General features: G+C 46.5%; 1 long non-coding RNA gene and 1 pseudogene across 1 annotated transcript; both read right to left on the reverse strand.

Moving 5' to 3' along the window:
* The window catches only part of LOC125547362 (disease resistance protein Pik-2-like), a 29,748-nt pseudogene extending 6,549 nt beyond the window's left edge, over window positions 1-23,199 (reverse strand).
* On the reverse strand, window positions 18,909-19,687 carry LOC147982359 (uncharacterized). Its single transcript, XR_015599182.1, has 3 exons — window positions 19,580-19,687; window positions 19,412-19,469; window positions 18,909-19,326 (listed from the first exon to the last, which is right to left on the reverse strand). It is a non-coding gene; the product is annotated as an uncharacterized LOC147982359 (long non-coding RNA).
* Window positions 23,200-23,457: the final 258 nt, after the last annotated feature.

Below are 23,457 nucleotides of genomic sequence, written 5' to 3' on the forward strand. Positions count from 1 at the left end.
ACGTGGTGCCACGTATCAATGCGATGAAGAGGTCAGCATGCATAGAGGGCGCACGGATGGCTCTTGCCTGTGTCAAGACATACTGGGCAGAGATGGAGACCACCGTTGTTGCGTCCCGAGATTCGGACAAAAGCCGAGTACCCTCCGAGCACTATTTTCAGGAAGTCCTTGAAGGCGCTCGTGTAATAGAGACGCAGTGCTCGAAGGATGCTATTTTATGATAGCATATGTAATTATAAAGCAATATTTTGATAAATTGTAGTGGCCTTTTATACTTGTGCCTTCAAGTATTGGGAACACCTCCTGTGCGGCCGTTTTAAGATATATATATATATATATATATATATATATATATATATATATATATATATATACAAAATCTGAAAGATGGCAGTCGTTGGCTTCAGCCCCCACGCACATAGTGCGGGGGTGCTCGCAGAAGACGCATTTTCACACTTACTCCAACGTCTTGGTCCTACAAAGGAGGTGATAGCGCAGCGGGCTAGGCAACCGGACTATAATGCTTTAACACTTTCACTTAGCCATAGGAGCTTGACAGTGGGACTATTTAGGTAGCCCCTTGGTGGCGACTGCACTTCGCCCGAATTCGGGGCGCGTATGTGCCTGGCCGGGAAACGGCCCTTCATTAAAGCGGAGGAATCCTATAGATTCCGATAGGTCATCGAGTGGCTGACCAGTCTCACGCTACATCATGACAGTCAGTTTTCGGCTTTCTCTACTGAGGTGCTCGCCCGGCCTAACCGGGGCACAATCGCAGTAGTTCTCCTGGTGCTACCTTAGCCGATAGAGCGGAACGTAAGGTAGCCGAACTCAGGAGCCGGGCAACCCAACATTTGACCAAAGACATGATTCGGAGCTGATGCATATAATGCCAAAACTCGCGACGCCGAACACTCCCTAAGGTGTTCGGTCTTTATGAGTGCGGACGAAACAACACTCTTTATTAAAAAGCCCCTAGTGTCCAAGTATGCGCAAAAATTCTGACGTGGCCACATGCCAAGACGCCAGCCTCCTCCTTGGTTATATCAGAGGAAACCAGGGGATATGTAGCAACAAGAGACAGTAAAAACGGTTTACGCAGGGTCTTAATCTAAAAAGAATCCTTAGGACGGGTCCCTACTGCACGTCTGCGCCTGTGTCTCCGTTGTGCCGTATCCTGGACAGGCGCCGCACGACGTTCATCTGTAAAAGAGAGGAACTGGGTTGAAAATGGGTCGTGCCGAACAAAAGTTTAAAATAAACATAGTATAAAGTAAAATATATAAAATTGAGCTTTATTGTCTCTTATTGTATATGTACGGAGCCCCTAGTGCGGGGGTATATGGCCACTAAGCCTGCATCAATGATAATTTTGTACCGAACTCGTCTATCCGCGTTCGTGGTCTTTAATGACCTATTCCGAAGTTTTTGGCCGGTGAAGCCATTTTACTGTGGGGCTGTCAAAGCGGCCGCACAGTCCTCCGCTTGGGGGAGGCGCACTTCAATGCTTCCCCTTCAAAGAGATGATGCCTCGTGGACCGGGCATCCTAAGCATTAGAGATGCATTATGCGGTATTGCGTTAAAGCGGGCGAAAGCTTCGCGTCCCAGTAGAGCTTGGTAGCGACTTGAGAATGGGACGATGTGGAAAGTCAGCTTTTCGCTGCGAAGTTATCGATAGAGCCGAATATAACTTCGAGCCAGAGAAAACCCATGCAATGGGTGTCCGGACCAGGCGTTACCCCTTGAAAGGCGGTTTTGCTGCGGCGGATTCTTGCTGCGTCTATCCCCATGTGACGGATTGTGTCCTGATATATCGGGTTTAGTCCACTACCGCCGTCCATAAGGACATTTGAAAACTGGAGTCCGCCAATTATTGGATCGAGTACCAAGGCAGTCCAGCCTGCGTTCCTGATACTTCTAGAATAATCCAGCTGATCGAAGATGATTGGTTTTGACAACCAGTGGCGGGACCCCTTTGGGATAGGTCGTGTGGTGCGTACCTTTATGGGCGCCGCACGTTTTGTTATGTGAAGTAAGTTTACTATTTTTACTTCTTGTGGGAAGTTCTTTTGTTTGCTGGTGCTCTACTTTTGGGGTTCGTCCTTGTCTTCGCTTGGTGTGTCGAGCCCCTTGTGTTCGGCGGTGAGTCTGCCGGATTGTTTGAAAACCCAACAATCTCTGTGGGTATGGTTAGCAGGCTTCCCGGGAGTACTGTGTATTTGACATATCCTGTCCAGGATTTTGTTTAAGTTGGATGGATCATCCCTGTTATCCTGGAGGGGCGGCTTTGTCTGATTCTGTCGTGAGGTTTTGAATCCGGCGTTGAGTGCTGTGCTCTTCGGACTTTTTCCTTAGTCCGGCGACGGTCCTTGTTGCGTCGCGGTTTTCCGTTTCCATCCCTAGTTTTAGATGTACTTGGGTCGCTGTTGCTGCATCTTGCCAACCAGCTGTCCTCTCCTGCACAAAAGCGGGTCATGAGGCTTGTCAGTGCGGCCATTGTTCTTGGCTTTTCTTGACCGAGGTGTCTGGCGAGCCATTCGTCTCGGACGTTATGCCTGAAAGCTGCTAAGGCTTCGGCGTCCGGACAGTCGACTATCTGATTCTTTTTAGTGAGGAATCTATTCTAGAATTGCCGAGCTGATTCTCCGGGCTGTTGAGTTATGTGACTAAGATTGTCTGCATCCGGAGGGCGGACATAGGTCCCTTGAAAATTTGCTCGGAAAGCGTCCTCGAGCTCTTCCCAACTTCCGATTGTGTTTTCAGGAAGGCTTTTAATCCAATGCCGGGATGGCCCTTTAAGCTTAAGGGGTAAGTATTTTATGGCGTGGAGGTCATCTCCTGTAGCCATATGTATGTGGAGGATATAATCCTCGATCCAGACTCCAGAGTCTGTTGTTCCATCATATGCCTCTATGTTTACGGGTTTGAATCCCTCTGGAAATTCATAATCCAGGACCTCATTGGTGAAACATAGGGGGTGTGCGGTGCCCCTGTATTTCGGTGTGCCGGATTCTGATGGTGGCTTTATTGCATTGCTTACGAGAGCTTGCTTTCTTGGCCCGTAAATGGACCTGATTGGGCCATGATGCGAATCCTTAAGTGGGTCGCATGCCAACTTAAGTGCGGTGCCGCTTGCCGCTTTATGCTGGCCATGGGGTCGTCTATCCGACCGTGTGGCTTTCTTATTTTTTGAATGCGAGGGCTCTAGGGCCTCTTCGTCGAATTCGGGCAGTAGCTTTCTCTTCGGATAGCTTTTAGTGCGGCGACTGTCGCCGTATTTATCTGCGGTTTTGATTACTTTGCTCCATCTGATCCTGAGTGCATCTTCCGCCGTTTTTAGCTTTCGCTTCTGCTTTTTCAGGCTGCGTGCTGTTGCAACGAGCCTCTTGTGGAGATTCTTCTGCTTCGTGGGTTTATCCAGCGTAAGGTCGTCCAGAGTGCCATTTTCACCGGGGGAGGGATGTTCGGTTTCTCTATCCTTGTTTCCCTGTTCGGACGGTTGCTCTAAGGCTTGTTCGTCGTCTACAGGCTCATCCTGCTCTATGGCTGGGTCTTTATCGAGGCGGGGCTTGGGTCGGCGTTTACGTCGACGCTTTGATTGATTTTCGAGGGATTGGTCCCCTGTTCCATCCCCTTTTTCCTCGTTTTCGTTTCCTTTAGGGGTATCCACCATGTACACATCGTGAGATGGGGTGGCTGTCCAATGCCCTATGGGCGTTGGCTCATCTGTATCTCCTGCATCGTCGTCCATGCTGTCGATGTCTGCGGAGTCGAAGTTGAGCACGTCGTTTAAATTGTCGACAGTGGCTACCAAGTGGGTGGTGGGTGGGCTTTGAATTTCTTCATCGTCCGTATCCCATCCTTGCTGACCGTAGTCCGGCCAGGGCTCTCCTGATAAAGAGAGAGACTTTAGAGAATTCAGGATGTCGCCGAAAGGCGAGTGCTGAAAGATGTCCACGGCGGTGAACTCCATTTTCGGCGCCCAATCGGATTCGATCGGCAGGGGCGCGGGGGGTTCGGAGTTCGGAGAGGAATCCGGCTCCTCGGAGTCACGGGCCGTGCGGAACGCGGGGCTGACGTTCGGCTCGATCGCCTTTGAGGTCGTAGCCCCCGAGGTGACGTCCAACCGCTCATCCTCGATTGGCGCAATAGGCTCCGAATAAAGGGTCGAAACCGATGCTTGTGCGGCCTCCAGGGCACAGTTCGGTGGCAGAGCTACATCGTGCCTCTCGAAACAGTGCGGCGCGCTCAGCTGTGGCCCAAATCCATCGAAGATCAAATCCCCGCGGATGTCAGCCGTGTAGTTTAAGCTTCCAAACCTGACCTGATGGCCAGGGGCGTAGCTTTCGATCTGCTCCAGGTGGCCAAGCGAATTGGCCCGCGGTGTGAAGCCGCCGAAGACGAAGATCTGTCCGGGGCGAAAAGTCTCGCCCTGGACTTCATCGTTATAGATGATCAAAGGAGCCATCGAGCCCAAAAGTGACGACACAGAGGAACTCTCAATGAAAGCACCAATGTCGGTGTCAAAACCGGCGGATCTCGGGTAGGGGGTCCCGAACCGTGCGTCTAGGCCGGATGGTAACAGGAGACAAGGGACACGATGTTTTTACCCAGGTTCGGGCCCTCTCGATGGAGGTAAAACCCTACACCTGCTTGATTAATATTGATGATATGGGTAGTACAAGAGTAGATCTACCACGAGATCAAGGAGGCTAAACCCTAGAAGCTAGCCTATGGTATGATTGTTGTATGATGATGTTGTCCTACGGACTAGAACCCTCCGGTTTATATAGACACCGGATAGGGTTAGGGTTACACAGAGTCGGTTACAATGGTAGGAGATCTTGAATGTCCGCATCGCCAAGCTTGCCTTCCACGCCAAGGAAAGTCCCATCCGGACACGGGACGAAGTCTTCAATCTTGTATCTTCATAGTCCTGGAGTCCGGCTGAAGGTATAGTCCGGCTACCCGAGCACCCCCTAATTCAGGACTCCCTCACTATCCTACAAGCAGAATGTTGTTACATTATAAATAATAGTACTGCGGGACCTTTGTTTCTCTGTTGAGTAAAAGAGTAGTTCGGTTAAAGATTCTTTCAATTCATGTATTGTTAGCATGGCAGGAGATATGGAAATATGCTCGATCTAAAGAAAAGAAAATATCAGGATGCTCCAAATTACCAATTTGTACTTTAAAGATGTATGGTTTCCTTTTGTGTAAATATATAAATGCAATATAGTTTATTAGAACATGATTTACAGATTTTCTATAAATTTCCATATCAATGCGAGACAAAAAAAAAATCTAACCTGGATAAGAGAGTGACATGATTTAAAGAGGACTGAGCCAAATACAGCCAATGAGACACTGACTAAAGATTCTTCACCCGCAAAAAAAAGACTAAAGATTCTTATAAGCATATTAACTATTCTTCCATGATTACTAAGAATGTATTTTTATTGTGGTAGATCTGAGTGGATGAAAATGTTGAGACGGTATCCACAAGAAAAAGGATGAACCTTTATTTGTGCCTCTACTGTCTGACTCCTTTGTTATACACTAGCAGAACAGGTATATCCTAGTTTACTTTGACAGCTACAAAATCACCAAATAATGTGGTTGGACCTAACTATAACCATACAAATTATCAAGTCTCCAACTTATTGTAATCATAGTTCATGTATTCCAAAGCCTTTTTATATTTATATGTATTATTCTAGCTATTGCATAATATTTCTGACGAATGGCAATTCCAATTTTCTAGTGGATATGAAGATATTGTTTGTGAAGATTAAAGCAGTTTATAGCATTCACTGAAAAAAACAAATTGGCCCTTTAAAAAAAGAAACAAACAAATTGAAAATATGTATTCCATAACCGTAATAGAAATAAGAGGTAGAGGCATTGAGTATGACACTGCTTTATTTGTACCTTTTTGGTGAAGAGGGCACATGCATCATCAGGGCCAAGATGGTTGAGCTTGTATATTTTTCTTTCATCCTTTGAGCAGTGCTTGGCAATATTCTCTTGCCTTGTGGTGAATATTATGCAGCTTGCAGCAGTTTCTGGCAAATAGTCTTTTACAACATTCCACTCTAGTATGGACCACAAATCATCAAGATCAAGCAAATATCTCTTTCCTTCTAAACATCTCCTTAAATCTGTCTCATTTTTATCTTCATTCTTATCTCTGAACTGCATAATTAAGCCCTCAAGGAGTGCTGCTGAGTTGAAAGGGCGCATGACTGTGACACAAGCACGCTTATCAAACATGCTACTAATCTCTTGGCTTTGATAGATATCTCTCACTAGTGTTGTTTTCCCAATGCCACCCATGCCCCACAAGGAGATCACACGAAATCGCTGGAGATCTTTACTTGAGATTAGTTTGATGATTCCCTCTTTTTCAGTCCCTCTTCCGATGAGACCAGATTCCTCTAGCTAGTGTAGCCATTGTCTCCGTTCGAGTGACGATTTTCTTGTGTGTAGAGCTCTTAACACCAGCAGAGACTTCAAATGGGATGGACCTTTCTTCCGTTGAATTCCTTCCTTCCCGAGAAACCTAAACACAAGGACACAATTAATGCTTATAAAAAGAGTGTATTATGCTTAAATTTTAGATCCACTTTCATATATGTTATATGATTAGCGGAGTATATACAAAATGTACAACAAGATTATCCAGTTAGTATAGTAAGTGTGGGAGTACATCCATTGAGCAGTAAGAAATACTCCCCCAGTCCGGAAATACTTGTCAGAGAAATGGATAAGTCTAGATACATCCATTTCTCCGACAAGTATTTCCGGATGGAGGGAGTACTATATAGTCATGGTAACATGTACTCCCATGCCTCACTCCTAACAGAACTGCATGAAAAATATTCACTACCATATACTCTTTTTTACAGCATATCCTTTTATGCTACTATATTGCGATGAATTTGTAATGTGAAGTTCACGTTGGCGTATCTCATGATAATTATGAGAGTATATCCAAAGTGATAAAATAGTATCAGGAAGTCATTGAACTAGTATAATATGTGGTGGATAAGCCTGTGAATAGTTTATCATCGAGACTAAAGCTAGCCCAAACCAGGTGACTACACGGGAAACCTCCAAACCAACCCGATCCAACAAAATTCTGCTAGAATCCAAACCAAACCAATCTGTACTTGTTTTTCACCCAACCCAATCCAAAACCGGTTCCATTTTTGGACTGAATCCACAGATTGAAACCGTGGACAAGTGCGGAGTGCCTGAATTGCATTTAGGAATGTTTCTACAGGAAGCGATCAGGGCAACACCGGGGAGGTAGAACCTGTAGGCGGAGGTCTGGACATGGATGAGGAGACGGAAACCCGCAGCAACGGGGATGACTCAAAGTCGAAACCAACGACGGCGGCAGAGACAGACTCGAGCTCGATGGTGGCGGAGACAGACTGGAGTCTTGGGACGTTGGAGGCAACTTAAATCGGGCAGCTTCAAGGGTCGGAAAGCTGGAGGGGAGACTATCTGGCAGTCGGAGCTGCGGCGACGGCAGACGGCCCGGTGGCCCCTAACCACATGGCAATGGTCGTCCAGGCTGGAGGCGTTGGTCTCGTACAGTTTTGGTCGAGAGACCGGTTTCCATCTACGAGTTGAAACTGTTCGAGACCAATTTATACGCATCCAAATGACTAATCCATAATACCTAAAGCCCAAACCACACAAGATTACATTAGGGGCTCAGCCCATATAAACCCATCCAAAGACGGTTCGGTAGAGAAACCAAAATGAAACTGCGGTTCCAATCCAAACCATTCCCAGGTTTAGTGGTGGAAGTACCTACTTGGCTACTCCGAGTCCCATGAGTACAAATATTTTTGCTACATAACTTTGCAGTTTTCTTCGACTACATTTGTAGGGATGTGAATCCCCTGTTGTAGCTATGTTTGATTCGGTGCAAAGGGCACATTATTAATGTTAGTTTGATTGGATGGCAGTGGATTAAGTTAGCCTAGTGAAAGCCTTTAACCAACATAAACCAGGCATATGTGAAATCATCAGAATGGTGGATAAGCTAACTCAATAGAATTAACTCTTCGTAATTAAAAAAAATTGTTACTCTTCGCAAGCCAACCTCATCACGAAACTATCCACAACTCGCCGAAACCTACGACCTTATGCACGCAGCTGCACTATCAGGCAGGAAGCTCGCTGCCAATGGACCAGGCCAGATCAGCCGCCCCGCCTGGTATGTGCCAATGACTTGGTCAATGTCCATGCAGCCTGCGCGGCCTACCCAAGGCCGAAAGAGCTTCAAGCCATAGGCACTACGAACAGGCAGGGAAGAAGCAAAAATGCCTCCCTCGCCGGACAAGCAACTGCCAATCAATATCAGCACTGTATCTGGCCACCGCCCCCAACACCCACCACCACCAAGGCTATTTCCGCACGCCCAAAGGGTATATCCACAGGCCACCAGAGCGCGCGCATGAGGGGGGGCGGGGGGGGGGGGGGGGGGGGGGGGGGGGGGGCACAACCACCTACGAGAAAATCTCAAGAGGCACTACAGCCTAGGGCTGGACGTATGAACGACTTTTCAGCTCGGCTCGAAGCTCGTTTCAGCTCGGCCCGTGAAGTATTTGTAGCGAGCCGAGTTTGAAAAGTAGGCCCGGAATGCGACCGAGCCAAGCCGAGTTTGGCCCGGTCCAGCTCGGCTACAGCCAGCAAGAGAAGCTCGCCACCCAGCGAGGTAAGGAGAAGGTGGTGGCTTTAGGAAAGTAACAGCACCCACTAGTGCAGAACCGGGCAATAGCACCGGTTCGTAAGGCCCTTTAGTGCCGGTTCCATAACCGGCACTAAAGTGTGGGCACTAAAGGCCCCCCCCCCCCTTAGTACCGGTTCAACATGAACCGGTGCTAAAGGGCAACCACGTGGCACGAGCCAGCTCCGGGGGCCGGGAGCCCTTTAGTACCGGTTGGTAACACCAACCGGTACTAAAATGTTTGGGGGGTTTTTGGTTTTATGATTTCTTTTTCATTTAATTTTGTGTTTTCCATTTTAATTCTTTTTCGTTTGCTGGTATTTTACGATACTACACATTGTACACGTTATGCATATATATATAAATAGAATTTCTAGTAGAACCAATCATATATATAGATCATCAATGTCTCACAGATCACCATATTAATTCACACATACACACATGTATAGCTATATACAGTTTCTCCTACATATGTATGTTGCCTTCGGAGCCAGTGGCATTAGCCTAATTGGTGCCTTCGGAGCACGATGACAATTGGAAGTGGTTCATGACCTGGTCGATGGGGGCGGTAGCGGGTAATAGTATTCTCCCTTCGGATTTATGACCTCGTCGAGCAAAAATCCCGCTATTTCCTCTTGAAGTGCTTGTACGCGCTCCGTTTCTAGGAGCTTGTCACGCACCTCTGTGAACTGTTAAGAAGGAGATCAATATGCATGTGTATTAGTTGTGTGACTAGATATCGATAATTGTGTAAAAATTGTGAATAGTGTTTTCACAAACGTACCCATTCCTGTCTTTGAGATCTGCTCCTTTCGGACGCCATCATGCGAATATTCTCGCAAACGCAGAATGCACACAGATCAGTCCCCTGCGCCTGCTTCAGGGCCTTTACGAGAATGGAATTTAATTTGATCAGATAATAATTAATCAAGCATGATAATATTAAAGAGATGGCAGCTAGCTAGCTAGCTAGTACTACTTAATTACTTACCTTGGGTCGAAACCATTTCAGCTTTTGTTTCCATTCGCCTTCTGTGACGCTGATGAACCTTGCCCAAGCCTTGCCCGCCGACAAAGAAAATGAATAAAGGGGTTATTAAATAGTTCTTATCATGAAATGACGAACTAAATAGACCGAGATATATAGTTAATAATGATTGAAATTACCTGTTGACTATCCCAAACAAGATGTTATAGTCACGGTTTTCTTTGAGTAGTGAGTCCAGTATTTCAACTTTTCCTTCGTCAACTTTAATGATACACAAGATCCAGTGATATCTGCATGCACACACGTTTGCATGTCTTAATTAAGCGGGCATATGTAAGCAAAAACATGTAGCTAGCTAGGTAGTAGGCAAAAACAGAGAATTTGTAGTACAAGAAAGTGTGACTCACTGGAAGTTGTAAGGAAGTAGTATATCTTCATTGTATTTGAGTCGCTTCAAGAACTCGAACATGCTGTCCTCTACCTGCTTTTCATAACGCTTGTTTATTTTCCATGTGTATTCATTAACGATGTTTGGGTCAATGAACCCAATGCCATAGCGTCCACCTTTGTTCATTTCATACATCTTCATCCTGCACAATACCACAGAAAAGAATATAATGAGGATAATTGCAGGTAATGATTGATCAAAAGGATCAATACAACTAGCTTGTGACTTAAATTACAGATAGAAATCACTTACAGACAATAGCAATTGACGATAGATTTGTCGAGTGCGTCTTGATTGTATAACTGAAACAGTTCAGAATACTCAACGGTCACAGGTTTCCCATGGTAGTAATGATCCTTGTTGACTTGCACCATGAGGGACTGTCGATCGGATCTCTTGGTAATGTCCATGTATCATTGATGCAATTCATACATTCTCGTTGGGAGCTTCTTGACATCTTTTGGCTTGACCAAAGGTTGGCCCCGGACATATTTCCATTTTATTTCCTCCTCTGTAAGCACAGGCATGTCCTCGATCTCGAGGAGTTGTCCAACAATGATCTTGAGTTCTTCAGCCTGCGTTATATGCTGCTGGTTTATTACCACATCGTCCACCTGGGGAACGTAAACTGTTTGCCCATAATAATATTGGCCGCGCGTACTGTCACGTGTTGTTGGCGGCACAACAAGCGGGGGATCGGTTGCGCCCACTGTTCTCCCAGCTGGGCAATGGTTCTCCCGCATTTTTTGACAGCTGCTTGTTGTTTGCTCGATCTCGAGCTCGCCTCCTTCTGTAGACGTTGTCGATGTAACTTCCTGATGTGGCCCTCATAGTCTGTGTCAACAGGCTTAGGAGCTGGTGGTTCAGCCATACGAATGAAGTGGTCAATAACTTCCACAGGCACTTTCTCCCTTGGCGGCGGTGGCGGTTTCGATCCAAAATGGGCGTCGACTTCTGCCCGCACTATGGCATTGGTTTGCTCCTCGGTCCTGTCGTAAGCCCTGTCAGGAAGAGGAGTAGTGAGGTTTGGACCATATTTATATCGCTTGCCTCTGCCTGTACTTCCTGTACTATGACCTCGACTGGTACCGCTACGCACCATAGCTGCGGGGTGTCTCTTCTGCGGTTGCTGAGGCGGCGGAGACGGCTGACGGGGCTGAGTTGGACGAGGAGGAGTGGCCTGAAGCTGTGCCGGACTTGGAGGAGGAGTGGCCTGAGGTTGTGCCGGACTTGGAGGAGGAGTGGACGTCTGACGCTGTGTCGGACTTGGAGGAGGAGTGGCCTGACACTTTGCCGGACTTGGAGGAGGAGGAGTGGCCTCACGCATTGGTGGACTTGGAGGAGCGGGAGTCTGCTGACTCGGTGGCGGACTTCGATGAGGAGTCGGGTGACGCGGTGTCGGTGGCCTTCGAAAGATGATGCAATCCTTTCTCCATAGGATGATACGATGTTTGGCCTCTCCGAGTGTGTGCTCCTCGTCACCTCCAGGAATGTCAAGCTCTAGCCCCGAATATTGGTCCACCACCTCATCAACCACGACACGAGCATAGCCTGCTGGAATCGGGTTGCAATGGAAGGTTGCCTCGGGGGGATTTGTATAAGCAACGGCGTCCGCCACCTTCATGGATATGTTCTTCATTTTGAAGTGTAGCTCGCAGTTAGTGTTCTCCATGATGTCATCCACGGGGTATCTATCCAGCATTGCATCAAACGGGGCGGAACCCACGCTGCTTCTCGGCATGGATGGGGCGGTGGTATCCAATGCTGGATCATCCGCTAGCTGTTGCAGCTGCTGAGACCCCCTTTGCTGGCTAAGTGAGTCGATCTGCTCCTGCTGCCGCTGGAATTTGTTTGCCAAGTCCGCGTGCGCTGATTCTAGGCCTTGAAGGCGTTCATAGTCCAGCTTCCTCTTCTCCTCCTCCATCTTCCTCTGCTTCTCCTCTGCAATCTTCCTTCTCGCACGGGTTCTGTAGTCGGCGTTCCAGTCCGAAAACCCCTCATACCACAGAATAGCGCCCTTGCCTCGTGTTCTTCCCGGGTGTTCTGGATTTCCCAGGGCACGCGTAAGCTCGTTGTTCTCTCTGTTCGGCTGGAACACCCCCGTTCGAGCCTCTTCTATTGCAACAAGTATGTTATCGTCGGCTCCGTTCAGACATGCCTTCGTCGAAACTTTGCCTGTCTTCGGGTCCAACTCCCCCCCATGCGCATAGAACCAACTCCTGCACCTGGGGGGCCAGCTCTTAATAACCGGAGTGACACCTGCATCCTCCATCTCTTTCTCAGACTTATCCCACTTAGGCATTGCCACCGTGTAGCCACCTGGCCCCAGCTTATGGAACTTATCCTTTTTTTCGGCATTCTTCTTATTTATTCTCGACCGTTCCTTAGCTAATTCTGAATCCTTGAATTTCACGAAATCGTCCCAATGAGCACTTTGATTCTCTAGTGTCCCCTCGAATACTGGAGTCTTCCTTCCTCCCTTGACGTACTTCTCCCATTCACATCTCTTGTGGTTCTTGAATGCAACCGCCATCTTCCTAAGAGCAGCGTCCTTGACTTTCTGCACATCTGCTTCTGTGAAATGATCTGGTAGGGTGAAATGTTCCATGAGAGTATCCGAAAGCAGATTTTTTCTGTCTGTCATCGACAAAAGTAACATTTGGACGTGGCTTTGCTGGCTCTCTCCATTCTTGAAGGGAGATCGGGAGTTGGTCCTTCACAAGAACTCCGCACTGACGAACGAACTTCTCCGCAATCTTCTTAGGCGCTAATGGTTCGCCATTAGGTCTGAATGCCTCGATATTGTACTTTACGCCCTCCTTCAACTTTTTGTTCGGGCCTCGTTTCATCCTTTTGCCTGAAGATTTGCTTGATCCGGATGGCTGAGAGAAGAAAGATCGATTCGTTAATATATCTTCAACTCATTTAAAACATGTGATGATCACCAGATTCCTGCTTATATAAATATATATACCTCGCCGGTGTTTGTTGTTTCAGGATCAACATGTTCTTCGTCATCGTCATAATCGTAGTTCATGACTTCATCAATTCGGTCGTCGCGATCGAATATCATATCACCCTCTCCGGTGTTGTTTAGAAATTCGGAGCCGTCATAATCTTCTTCATTCTGATTATCATCTGGCCCGCGTATCATATCGAACATGGTCTGTTCTCTATCTCTATCGGTATTGTCCGCCATAGCTTTTATTTAACTATGCCAAAAGAAATATAAAACAATTTAGTATAATCTCGAATAATAGATATAATCTTGAATACATCGTCTCGGATAATAGATATAATCTCGAATACATCGTCTTGAATAATAGATTTAATCTCGAATACATCGACTCGAATAATATATAATATTGAATAGTACATCACTGGCTAGGTAGCTAATTAAAGATCGAATACTACAGAAGAATCTAGGACACTCGCGGTTCCTGCGGCGCGGGCGGTGGACACCCAAAGAGAAGGAACCCTCACAGGATCATAGCCGAAGTGAGATCCCTGAAGAAACTGCCAGGTATTAGAGAACCTGCCGCCCTCTAACGCAACCATGTAGCGATGGACGTGCTCGTCCTCCTCCCTGACACGACGACGTACCACCTCCGGCGGGGCCGGCTCCCTCCGCACCGAAACTGGCCCACGCGAACGCCACCAAACGAGATCAGGGTCGACGACGGGACCCGGGGCCGGGTTCCTCATCAAGCGGCGCGCCCCTCCAGGCAGCACCTCCCAGTGCCAGCCCGGCGGAGCCCAGTCCCGGACATGGGTCAGTTGCACGTCGTCGCGGACGTGTCGACGGCGAGGATGCGGGCCGGGATCGTCGACAACAAATACTAGCTATATGCCTGCAAAAAGTAACATCTTTTTAATGATTGGATTTTTATAACTAAAATTTCTAACATTTCTATAACATTTCTAACAATGCTATATATAACTAACATTTCTATAACATTTCTAATATTTCTATAACTAAAAAAAGAAAAATTTCTAACTATTTCTATAACTAAAAAACAAAAAAATTTCTAACAATTCTAACTTTTTATAACTATTTCTATAACTAAAAAACAGAAAAATTCCTAACAATTCTAACTTTTTTATAACTATTTCTATAACTAAAAAACAGAAAAATTTCTAACAATTCTAACATTTCTAACAATTCTAACATTTCTAACTATTCTAACAATTCTAACATTTCTAACTATTTCTAAAAAACAGAAAAATGTCTAACAATTTCTAAAAAATAGAAAAAATCTATAACTAAAAATGTATGTGTGTGTGTGCGCTCACCGGCCGGCGAGGCGAGAGGCGACGGGGGGCGCGCGGCGACGGGGACGGCGATGAGCGCGGCGACGACGGGGACAGGGACGTACGGGCCGGGGCGGCGACGACGACGGGGACGGTGACGACGCGGCCGGGACGGGGCGGCGGTGACGACGGGGACGACGGGGACGGGACGACGGGGCGGCGACGACGAGGACGGGGCGGCGACGGGGCTAGCGACGGGGGCGGCGACGAGGGATATGGAGACGGCGGGGGCGGCGGGCGACGGTGTGCAGAGAGGAGAAGAAGCAGAGGGAGAGATGAAAACTGACGAAATTTTGAAGTGTTGTTTATATAGGAGGGACCTTTAGTACCGGTTGGAGCCACCAACCGGTACTAAAGGCCTGTTTTGGCCAGGCCAAGCGGCGGGAAGCGACCCCCTTTAGTACCGGTTGGTGGCTCCAACCGGTACTAAAGGCCCCCCTTTAGTACCGGTTGGTGCCACGAATCGGTACTAAAGGGGGATGCGCTGCCAGGCGAGGGGCGCAAAGTTTAGTCCCACCTCGCCTAGCGAAGGGCAGCCGCACTGGTTTATAAACCCAGCCGCGGCTGCTCCTTCGAGCTCCTCTCAAATGCAGGCCTTCTGGGCCTACCTGTGCTGTGCTGCCTCGTGGGCCTACTGGGCCTTTGCGGGCCTGCATCCTGGCCCAACAACGGTTTGGGTTTCTAGTCGTATGCAGGCCGCTCTAGCCTAGTAGGCGGGCTTTTTTTATTTTTTTTTGCTTTATTTATTTTTGAGTTGTTTTTGTGTGTATTTAGAGTTTCTTTGTGAATATTTTTGCTTTAGGTACAAAATATTACAAACTTTCTGTTAGTGCCCGTAGTTTTCAAATTTGAATAGTTTAAATTTTGAATTATTTGAAATTAGTGTGAATCACTAGTTTGTGAATAACTTAACTTTAAAAATCAGTAAACGCATGAAAGAATTTGTTTGCACATAAAATTTCTTCGTGTTTCAAATGCCAAAACACATAATTAACTACCCTAATTATTACAGAGATTCCCTTCTGGGTGTGAAACATAGAAGAAAGTGATGATAGCTAGTGAAGCCGATCACATCCCAGATCTTTGGGTGTGAAACTTTTTCTTCGCGTGTGTCCCTTTGCACCGTAACCATGGAAAATCTTCATCATTTAACGGGATGCTCGGGTCAATATTCACTGTGAATGGAGCAATTTCATCAAACTTTTCATAATCTTCTGACTTGTCTGTCTTGTCATCCACTCCCACGATGTTTCTCTTCCCAGAAAGAACTATGTGCCGCTTTGGCTCATCGTACGATGCATTCGCTTCCTTATCTTTTCTTTTTCTTGGCTTGGTAGACATGTCCTTCACATAGAAAACCTGTGCCACATCATTGGCCAGGACGAATGGTTCGTCTGCATACGCAAGATTGTTGAGATCCACTGTTGTCATTCCGTACTGCGGGTCTTCCGTTACCCCGCCTCGTGTCATATTGACCCATTTGCATCGAAACAAAGGGACCTTCAAACCACGTCGATAGTCAAGTTCCCATATGTCCTGTATATAACCATAATATGTTTCCTTTCCCGTCTTGGTTTCTGCATCAAAGCGGACACCACTGTTTTGGTTGGTGCTCTTCTTATCTTGGGCGATCGTGTAAAATGTATTACCATTTATCTCGTACCCTTTGAAAGTCATTATATTCGAAGATGGTAACTGGGACAACAAGTACAGGTCATCTTCAATAGAGGTGTCATGCATGGTACGTGCTTGCAACCAGCTGGCGAAACTCCTGGTTTGTTCACGTGTAATCCAGTCGTCAGACCGCTCCGGGTGTTTGGAGCGTAGCAAATTCTTGTGTTCATCCATATACGGAGCCACCAAGGCGGAATTCTGTAGAACTGTGTAGTGTGCTTCAGTGAGAGAATGTCCGTCCATACATATTATTTGTTCCCCTCCTAGCATGCCTTTTCCATCCAGTCTGCCCTTATGCCGCGATTCAGGAACACCAATCGGCTTAAGGTCAGGAATAAAGTCAATACAAAACTCAATGACCTCCTCATTTTGACGGCCCTTGGAGATGCTTCCTTCTGGCCTAGCACGGTTATGAACATATTTCCTTAAAACTCCCATGAACCTCTCAAAGGGGAACATATTGTGTAGAAATACAGGACCCAAAACGTTAATCTCTTCGCATAGGTGAACTAGGACGTGCGTCATGATGTTGAAGAAGGATGGTGGGAACACCAACTCGAAACTGACAAGACATTGCACCAAATCATTCTGTAACCTTGGTATGATTTCTGGATCGATTACCTTCTGAGAGATTGCATTGAGAAATGCACATAGCTTCACAATGGCTAATCGAATGTTTTCCGGTAGAAGCCCCCTCAATGCAACCGGAAGCAGTTGCGTCATAATCACATGGCAGTCATGAGACTTTAGGTTCTGAAACTTTTTCTCTGCCATGTTTATTATTCCCTTTATATTCGACGAGAAGCCAGACGGTACCTTAATACTGAGCAGGCATTCAAAGAAGATTTCCTTCTCTTCTTTGGTAAGAGCGTAGCTTGCATGACCCTGATGTATGTTGTCTTTTCCGTGCATACGTTGCTGGTCCTCCCGTGCCTCAGGTGTATCTTTTGTCTTCCCATACACGCCCAAGAAGCCAAGCAGGGTCACACAAAGATTCTTCGTCACGTGCATCACATCGATTGCGGAGCGGACCTCTAGGTGTTTCCAATAGGGCAGGTCCCAAAATATAGATTTCTTCTTCCACATGGGTGCGCGTCCGTCAGCGTCATTCGGAACAGGTTGTCCACCAGGACCCTTTCCAAAGACCACCTTCAAATCCTTGACCATATCATGTACATCAGCACCAGTACGGTGGCCAGACTTCGTCCGGTGATCCGCCTCACCTTTGAAATGCTTGCCTTTCTTTCTTACGGGATGCCTGCTCGGAAGAAATCGACGATGTCCCAGGTACACATTCTTCTTACAATTAGTCAAATATATACTGTCGGTATCGTCCAAACAGTGCGTGCATGCGCGGTATCCCTTGTTTGTCTGTCCTGAAAGGTTACTGAGAGCAGGCCAATCATTGATGGTCACGAACAGCAACGCCTTTAGGTCAAATTCTTCCCCCATGTGCTCATCCCACGCATGTACACCTATTCCATTCCACAGTTGTAAGAGTTCTTCAACTAATGGCCTTAGGTACACATCAATGTCGTTGCCGGGTTGCTTAGGGCCTTGGATGAGCACTGGCATCATAATGAACTTCCGCTTCATGCACAACCAAGGAGGAAGGATATACAAATATAGAGTCACAGGCCAGGTGCTATGGTTGCTGCTCTGCTCCCCAAAAGGATTAATGCCATCTGCGTTTAGACCAAACCATATGCTCCTTGCGTCATCTGCAAACTCCTTCCCGTACTTTCTTTCGATTTTTCTCCACTGCGACCCGTCAGCGGGTACTCTCAACTTTCCGTCTTTCTTACGGTCTTCTCTGTGCCATCGCATCGCCTTGGCATGCTCTTTGTTTTGGAACAAACGTTTCAACCGTGGTATTATAGGAGCATACCACATCACCTTGGCAGGAATCTTCTTCCTGGGGCGCTCGCCCTCGACATCACCAGGGTCATCGCGGCTGATCTTATAGCGCAATGCACCACATACCGGGCAAGCGTTCAAATCCTCGTACTCACCGCGGTAGAGGATGCAATCATTAGGGCATGCATGTATCTTCTGCACCTCTAACCCTAGAGGGCAGACAGCCTTCTTTGCTTCGTACGTACTCTCGGGCAATTCGTTGTCCTTTGGAAGCATATCCTTTATCATTACCAGCAACTTTCCAAATCCCTTGTCAGATACACCATTCTCTGCCTTCCATTGCAGCAATTCCAGTGTGGTGCCCAGCTTTTTCTTGTCAACTACGCAATTCGGGTACAACAATTTTTTGTGATCCTCTAACATGCGCTGCAACTTCTTCTTCTCCAAATCACTTGCGCAGTTTCTCTTTGCATCGGCAATGGCCCGACCTAGATCATCAACGGGCTCATCTGATGCCTCTTCTTCAGCTTCTTCCCGCATTGCCGGCTCAGCTTCTTCCTGCATTACCGGCTCAGCTTCTTCCCCCATTGTTGTGTCATCGTATTCAGGGAACCCATGGCCAGGATAGCTGTCGTCGTCCTCTTCTTCTTCATTGTCTTCCATCATAACCCCTCTTTCTCCGTGCTTGGTCCAAACATTATAGTGGGGCATGAAACCGGACTCAAACAGGTGGACGTGAATGGTTCTTGACGTAGAGTAATTGTGACCATTCTTATAGCCAGCACATGGACAAGGCATAAAACCATCCGCCCGCTTGTTTGCCTCAGCCGCAATCAGAAAAGTATGCACGCCCTCAACGAACTGGGGAGAGCATCGGTCATCGTACATCCATTGCCGGCTCATCTTCATTACACAACACCGAATAGACCAAATTAATACAAGTTCATACATAAAGTTCATACAACACTTAAATGCAACAAACAAATAACTCTCTAGCTAAAGCATTTAAATGCAACAACAAATGCGATCAAGATCGCAACTAAGGTAACAATGGATCCAACAGCATAATGATACCAAGCCTCACTATCGATGGCATATTTTCTAATCTTTCTAATCTTCAAGCGCATTTTCTCCATCTTGATCTTGTGATCATCGACGACATCGGCAACATGCAACTCCAATTCCATCTTCTCCCCCTCAATTCTTTTCAATTTTTCTTTCAAGTACTCGTTTTCTCTTTCAACTAAATTTAACCTCTCGACAATAGGGTCGGTTGGAATTTCCGGTTCACATACCTCCTAGAAAAAATTTCTATGTCAACTTGATGGGCATAATTTGTCATAAACACGAAATGCAACTAGTTTTAAAAGAGAATATATATACCACATCTGAATCATAACAAGGACGAGGGCCGACGGGGACGGATATCAAAACCATGGCACTATATGTATAACAAACAACGTACGGGTAAGATAATTATACGAGTAACTATATATCCAAATCACACAAACATCAATTTTTATATAAAATTTCATGAACAAAGAGGCTCACCACAAGGTGGTGCCGGCGACGGGATGGTGCGGGCGATCGACGGTGGTTACAACGGAGATTTAGAAGGCACTAAGTAAACCACACCTACATATGCAAACTAAGTGTTATTTCTGACCTCAAATTGCATATAAATCAAATACTAGCACATATATATATTTCCTCCCAAATTACTAAACTCACAAATTAATCACTATATAAAGCATTGCAAGAGCTAATCTAGCAATGAGAGATGAAAGGACAAAGTTGCTAACCTTTGTGATCATTTCAATGGATGGGGGCCTTCAAATCTTGACAAATTTTGGGCAAAATGTGTGATGAGCTCGAGAGGAAGAGGAAGAACAGAGAGGAGAGGGGAAAGGGGAAGAACAGAGCGAGCTCGGGTGGACGAAGGGTTTATGTAGGACGACCTTTAGTACCGGTTTATGCCAAGAACCGGTACTAAAGGGGCTGGAGGGGCCCCAGTCTGACAACATCCTGCCACCACTATCATTAGTACCGGTTCGTGGCACGAACCGGTGCTAAAGGTTCGCCACGAACCGGTACTAATGAAAGCGGTCTGGCTAGCCGTTGGAACCGGCACTAATGTATACATTAGTGCCGGCTCAAATACAAACCGGCACTAATGTGCTTCACGTTTGACCCTTTTTCTACTAGTGACCCCTACCCCGTGGGGTGCCACTTGGGAGAGCAGTACAGGTGCGTGCCAACTCAAAAAAACATGTAATCTAGTTAAACCGTTATTTAGGCTAAACTTTAGCTGTTGACATGTAATTTGGGCTAATATGTTAGTTGCCAAACACAAAATGTAGGGGTAAGCTAACATGGCAAGGTGAGGGTCAATTGGCCAATCTAAAGGCCGTGTTCATGGCAACCTTGAGGTAAGTGTTTTGTTATGCAACTCAAAGACCCAATGGCAAGGTTTCTCATTATGTGCTAAGACCTACATCATCTCTCTACTGGCAGTCTCCACGGCTCTAGCCCCCTAGCAGTGGCACGAGTGGTCCCCACTTATGGCGGTTCTACTTTGGGCTTTTCCCCATAGTTTGCTTGCTTTCATTCGTGTCGAACAGGATGGAGAGAATATAATTAATGGAAGAAGTATGTGGTCGTTGACTAATGGCCCCTAGATAAGTAAAGGAAGCCAAATAATTCCATTTCAGAGTTCGAGACTTGAGCTAGAAAATGAATGGAGTATGAGGTATAGTTGTAACTACGTAAATTATTTGCATGGTCAAGATTGGATATAAGGCCAAGGCAAAAGACATGCAACAGGGTGATCGGTAAGGAGGAGGGAGGTGTAGCAACATCAAATGGAATCAATTATGCACATCGGCCTTGATACATTAAGGTTACTCTATATCTCAGTTGGAGCATAAGTGAAATGTAATAAATCCTATAATTTTTCCTCAGGAAAAAGATGAAAACATATAAATATTTTAAAGTAAACTATATAGAATGGCTATTTAAGCTAAAACTTTCATGACAACACAATTACATGTCTAGTACTCTCTATGTAAAGAAATATAAGTTCGTTTAGATCACTACTAAACGGTCTTATATTTCTTTAGAGAGGGAGTATTAGTTAATTATGTTAACTTTTAGTTGAGACACTGAACAGAAATAACAACAAGAGGAGTCTTTTCATGACTTCAAAAAATACCTTACTGTAGAAAGCATAAAGAGACTGATCAGCAAATAACTTCTTATGCACTAGATCTCCGTCCTCTGCTCCTATGCATAAGCATGCAACTTCAACTTGCTTAGTGCATACTATGATTCGGCTTCCTTTGTTGTTGTTTGGGAAACATGTTTTAATGCAATCCCACTGTTCAATGCTGTGTATGTCATTGAGTCTATCGGGATTTGTCGGCACATTCGGGCGGTGTTGCTGGTCTTGTTTTAACCTGTCGAAGTGTCTTGAAGAACCGAGGTACCGAGTCTGATCGGAACGTCTCGGGAGGAGGTCTATTCCTTTGTTGACCGTGAGAGCTTGTCATGGGCTAAGTTGGGACTCCCCTGCAGGGATTTGAACTTTCGAAAGCCGTGCCCATGGTTATGGGCAGATGGGAATTTGTTAATGTCCGGTTGTAGATAACTTGAACCTTAACTTAATTAAAATGAATCACCTGAGTGTGTTACCATGATGGCCTCTTCTCAGCGGAGTCCGGGAAGTGGACACGGTGTTGGAGTAATGCTTGCGCAGGTTGTTCTCTAGTTTCTCGCTCGCGCTTTGCCTCCTCTTCTCGCTCTCTTTTGCGAACAGGATAGCCACCATATATGCTAGTCGCTTGTTGCAGCTCCACTTATATTTACCTTGCCTTACCTATAAGCTTAAATAGTCTTGATCACGAGGGTGCGAGATTGCTGAGTCCCTGTGGCTCACAGATTACTATTACACCAGATGCAGGGCCTGATGATTCCGCTTCAGGTGACGCGCTCGAGCTCAAGTGGGAGTTCGACGAGGACTCTCAACGCTATTATGTTTCTTTTCCTGATGATCAGTAGTGGTGCCCAGTTGGGGGTGATCGGGACCGTGTCGCATGTTGGGTTATCTTTTATTTTGGCGCCGTAGTCGGGCCATGAGTGTTTGGATGATGTAATGTTATTTATGTACCTTGATTGATGTGGCGAGTGTAAGCCAACTATGTTATCTTCCCTTTATTATTATATTACATGGGATGTGTAAAGATTACCTTACTTGCGACATATGCCTTCAATGCGATTATGTCTCTAAGTCGTGCCTCGAGACGTGGGAGCTATAGTCGCTTCGAGGGTGTTACACCCATACTCATCAGCAAAATGGGTTGGCTGAACATAAACATCGTCATGTTGTTGAAGTAGGATTAGCACTCTTGGCCAATGCTTCCATGCCTCTGAAATTCTGGGATGAAGCTTTTCTCACTGCCACATATCTCATAAATATTCGACCCAGTAAAGTCATCAAATTTGAAAGCCCAATCACACGTTTGTTTGGAACAAAACCAGATTTCAAATCTCTACGAGTCTTTGGTTGTGCATGTTGGCCGAACCTAAGACCCTACAACACACGCAAACTTGCGTTTCGTTCAAAAAAAATGTGTGCTTTTGGGGTATATCCCTATGCACAAAGGAGTCAAGTGCTTAGATGTTCCCACAGGCCGAGTTTATATATCTCGAGACGTTGTGTTTGATGAATCAGTTTTCCCTTTTGAATCTCTCCATCCCAATGCCGGCGCTCTCCTTCGTCAAGAGATTCTTCTTCTTCCATCTACACTTCGAGCTTTTGATCACGGGGGAAACAATTGCACAAACCAACATGATGATAATATCCCTGCTGGAACCAGTTCTTGTCTTCCGTGTGTGCAGGTACCTGAAGAAAACAGAGAAGAAAACGGTCAGAATGATCAAAATCCCGTCCAAAATGAGGCTATATTTCATGTAGAAGAAGAAGACGAAGAAGGCGCAGCGTTCGAGGATGATTTGGCGGCGCCTGCCACCCCTGCGCGTCAATCACCCTCGGATCACGCACGGATATCCTCCTCGGATCGCGATCTGGTCGGCCAGGAGAGCCAGGCGTGGGCGAGCCGCTCCGCAGCCGCCACGTCCTCACGCGGAGGATCTCCCTCGAGCGGCCCGCGCATGCAGCCAATCGCTGCGGGGCGCGGCGGGCACATGCAGCAGACAGGCCCACCTGGCGCGGCTGGCACGGGATCGTCTGCGGCCACAGATGGTGCGGCTGTGGAAGAACAGGCCACACCCGCGACCACAGGATCTGACATGGCAACGCCCGTCTCTTCTCCAAGATCTTCTGCGACAAGTCGATCCGTGCGCCCGCGTGTACAGCAGCAACCAGCTACATCCAGAGTCACAACTCGGCTACAAAAAGGTATCAAGAACCC

Source organism: Triticum urartu, chromosome 3A (assembly GCF_056163025.1).
Source record: "Triticum urartu cultivar PI428250 chromosome 3A, HENAU_Tu73, whole genome shotgun sequence".
Taxonomy (NCBI): domain Eukaryota; kingdom Viridiplantae; phylum Streptophyta; class Magnoliopsida; order Poales; family Poaceae; genus Triticum; species Triticum urartu.